Source organism: Molossus molossus, unplaced genomic scaffold (genome assembly GCF_014108415.1).
Source record: "Molossus molossus isolate mMolMol1 unplaced genomic scaffold, mMolMol1.p scaffold_m16_p_4, whole genome shotgun sequence".
Classification (NCBI taxonomy): Eukaryota; Metazoa; Chordata; class Mammalia; order Chiroptera; family Molossidae; genus Molossus; species Molossus molossus.
The window spans coordinates 46,179,839-46,184,453 of record NW_023425377.1 but is presented as its reverse complement, the minus strand read 5'-3'; positions in this window follow the sequence as shown (position 1 = coordinate 46,184,453).

Sequence of the window (4,615 nt, the reverse complement as noted above, 5' to 3'; positions counted from 1 at the left end):
TATTTTTCAGTTCTAAAATTTTCATTTGATTCTTTATCACTTCTATTTCTTTTCTGAGATTCACTGACCTTAGGCTATCGTCTAAATGATTTATTTTATATGTGAACACATGGTAGAGTGGCAAAATATTATGATATTCAGCCTTTAAGGTGGCTCCCAGTGATCCCTGTCTCCTAGTCTTCATGCTCTCTGTAGCCCCTCTGACATTATACAAGAGTTAGTTTGTGTAACCAATAGCATATAGCAGGAGTGATGGCAAATCACTTTTGAGATTACGTTATAAAATATTGTAGCTTCTATCCTGGGCATGCTCTTTCTCCCATGCACACATGCTCAGATCGTTTTCTCTGGGAGAAGTGAGCTGCCCTGTGGTCAGGAGATTAGGCAGTCTTTGGAGGCACCCATGTGGTGGGAAACTGGTCTCCAGCCAACAGCTATTGAGGAACTGAAAACGTACTACCTACCACGTAAGTAACTTAGAAGCATATCCTCCCCCAGTTGAACCTTCAGATGACACTGTAATTCCAGCAGAAGTTTGAATGTAGCCTCATGAGAGACTTTGAACCAGAATCACCAGTTTAGGTGTCTCAAGATTCTGGCTCACAGAAGCTATGCAGTAAGTATTTTTTTTAAAGCTGTTTAGTTTTGAGAAAATTTGTTATGTGGCAGATAACTAATACATTAGGGTCTCCACTCAACTACTTACTAAAAGATTCAGGATAGCCCTGGCCAGTTTTGCTCAGCGGTTAGAGCGTTGGCCTGCAGTCTGGAGAGACCCGGGTTCAGTTCCCGCTAAGGGCATGTACCTCGGTTGCAGTTTGTCCCCAGCCCTGGTTGGGTTGTGCGGGTGGCAACCACTCGATGTGTTCCTTTCACGTCGATGTTTCTCTCTCTCTCCCTCTCTCCCCCTCCCACTCTATCTGAACAAAATATCGAAAAATGTCCTCGGGTGAGGATAACAAAAAAAAAAAAAAAAGATTCAGGATAAGCTGAATAAGCTCATGATCGCGAGTTTCTTTACTTGGAAATTGATGACCATTTTTGCCTCATCTACTTTTCAAGGTTGTTGAGTCTCACATAAAATAAAACATTATACAATATTCATTTTCAAACCTAATCCCCCTATTTTACAAAAAATGGGAAGACAAAAGGAATGAAAAAAATTGACTGATGAGACATTAAGGTATAGAGAAATTACATAACTTTGCCAGGCTTCAAATATTTAGGGAAAAAAAAAAAAAGGACTAACATATCACATGCTATTATCATTACACAGTCACTCCATGTTTCAGGAAAACACACAGCAGTAACTTATGGATTGTCTGTGGTTAATTAAGAGAACTGCATTTCCTCTAAGGCATGTGACAAATGTGGAATACATGCAAGAGGGTCAGAGTTGTTTCAATTCAGCTTTTATATCGTAGAGCCAAAATATGGCCAGTTACTCTTTTCTACTCTTGGTTGCTCTGCAAGTTGTCCCAACATGTTCAATTCATGTACATGGGCACCCAGCCAGGTGAATAACACCATCTCTTTGCACTCAAACCACGTACAATAGGCAAATAATTCCTTTCTTTTAAACCTTACTAGGAAAATTGGTATCAGTATCTTTAAATTACAAATATTCCTTTGTTGTAAAATTTTAGTAAAAAAAAAGCAGTAGTTGACCGAGAGAATAATGAAGCTAACAGTATTTTGAGCCAACAAGGGCAGACAATTTTAGCAATAGTGATTAACCTCAATGGTGTTTCAAACATATTTAAAAAAATTATTTTTCTCAAAAAATAATTTATTTTTTTTATCCTCACCCGAGGACATTTTTCCATTTTTTGTTCAGGTAGAGTGGGAGGGAGAGAGAGGAACAGAGAGAGAGAGAGAAACATCGACGTGAAAGGAACACATTGAGTGGCTGCTACCCGCACAACCGACCAGGGCCGGGGACAAACTGCAACCGAGGTACGCGCCCTCAGCGGGAACCGAACCCGAGTCTCTCAGGACTGCAGGCCGACGCTCTAATCGCTGAACCAAACCGGCCAGGGCTCAAAAAAGAATTTTTGTAAACCACCTCACCTTCTGCTTTACCCTCAACTTCAGTCTACTGATAGGGGAGAAAGTGATGTTTTAAAATGTTGAAAGAATCAGATAAATAAAAACATGTATGTTGACTTAAACTGGAAAATACAAACATAAAATAGTTGTATTGGCATGGTAGGATCATTTTTTTCCATTGTGTTTTTAATTTTAAAAAATATATAATTAATCTATAATAAAACATATATATATACTATGTGGTAACATGTTTTATATGTAATTTATAATATATATTTACATTATGTCTTCAATTTAGAAATTTAAATTTTATACAATATCTGTCTTGACAGAATGGGATTTAATGGATCTCTTGGATTTAAATAACTAGTTATGTTTTAATTTTTCACCCTTCATGTGTACCAGTTAAGATTATTTAGCTGCAAGCAACAGAAACTAACTCTGGCTACTTAAACAAGAAAATAATGTATTGGAAGAGTATGGGAGAAAGTACAGGACTCATAGGGAGACCTTAAAGAAACAGGAAGCAGGCAGCCACTGAGAGTGTCCACTCCACTGAATATAAGGCCCTGCCACTGGAGTAAGTGAACACACGCCAACTATTTCTGTTTCTTCTGTTCAGTCCCTGGGTCTAAGATGCAAAGTCCTTACAGAATAAGATTTTGCTCGGCAAAAGACATGCCAAGCTTGAATGTCCTGAGCTGATGAACTAAAGAGGGGGTTGAAAGAAATCTCCCAGGTCCTCGTCATTTCCATGTAGGAGAGCAGAACACTTTGAGGATCCCATCTTCCCAATGCAGCCCTCAGCAGCAGGCAGATAGTCATCCCAAAAGGAGATGAAAATAGTGAGTAGAAGACCCAGTGCCCACTAAATTGTGGATTCATTCTCACCACTGAACAAGAACTTTGTGAGACATGAACTGACTTCCAGCAGTGTTTTATTTTTATTTATTTATTTATATTTTTTTATTAATTAATTTTTGAGGAAGAGAGAGAAACATGGAGTGAAAGGGACACATCGCGTGGCTGCCACCCGCACGACCAACCAGGGCCAGGGACAAACTGCAACCGAGGTACGTGCCTTTAGCGGGAACCAAACCCGGGTCTCTCTGGACCCCAGGTCGACGCTCTAACCGCTGAGCCAAACCGGCCACGGCCCAGCAGTGTTTTAGATGGACACCCACATATCTTTCCTCATCAAGGTCCAGAGAAGACATGTCATTTTGGTGTGATGCTTTATATAACTTGATCTAATAGCTACACTCAAATTACATGAAGTCCAATCTTCCTTTATTTTTTAATATGTTTTTATTGATTAGAGAGGAAGGGGTGGGGAGAGAAAGAGAGAAACATTGATGTGAAAGAGAAACATGGATTGGCTCCCTGCTGCACATCTCCTACCAGGGATTGAGTCTACAACCCAGGCATATGTGCTGACTGGAAATCAAACCAGGACCTCTTGGTCCATGGGACCACACTCAGTCCCTTGAACCATACCAGCTGGGCCCAATCCTTCTTTAAACACACCCTGCATCTATTACCAATGCCTAGTACTGTGTGTCTAATTCCTTCTCGTCCCAGCCACTTTCCTTTTTGCCTCCTTCTGATGGCCCACACAGCTTTCCCCGAAACATGTTCTGTATTAACCGAGTTACCTAAGTTGTATATATGCACACACACACTTTCTTCCATACCTCTGCCATCCCTGACTTTGACAATTGCCAGACTTTTCTTTTCAGGCAGAAGCCTGGGATGATTCACAGAACTAATGGGCTAATCTGGCTCAAACTGCCTGGGACTGGCTGAGGTAGTCTGAAGGACCCTATTGACTTCATGAACTTTTCTCATTATACCTTCATTATAATACTAAAGTCTACTCCCAGGGGTAGAGATTTTCTGCCATTTTGAACATATGATGTATTAGGCATGCTTGCTAACTACGTGGGTGCAGGAATGTCCCCACCCATCCATTGATGATGAAGCTCACCTTAGTGTTTACGCAGGGTTTCCCTGAATAAAGACATATCCACTTCTTTGTTCGAGATGCAGTGCTCAGGGAGCAATCCCCAGTGTGTTCCTCACTTGCTGGCTTGCAATAAAGTCCCTTCTCATAAAATCTTCTCAGAGTTGTCTTTTGACTGGCAACTACTGAGTAATTGAACCCAGTTTGGGTCTAATAATAGGTGTTACATGAAAATGAAAAGGGAAGGGAACCCACATGTTGAAGAAATACTGATTAAACCAAATCTACAAGTCAAAGTTTATCTAGATAGCTATTAGACAATTCTACTCTGGTTTGAAGATCTTACTTTAAGATCCTTAAAGGTATCCATTGAACCACATATTCTTAGGAAATGAATTCCACATGGCTTTCAGACACAAGTGGCTTAACTGCATTTTTGATAGAGGTGAAAGTGTCAAAAATTTTATTAACATTTAGTTTAAAAAGCTTTATACCCATGGAACACCGAGATATGGGAGTGCTGCTTCTTAAAGAAGTTGCCCTTTAGAGTTTGGTCCTTGGCTTTAGAAGTTGTGAAGCTTTGATATTTTTATATTAAATGCT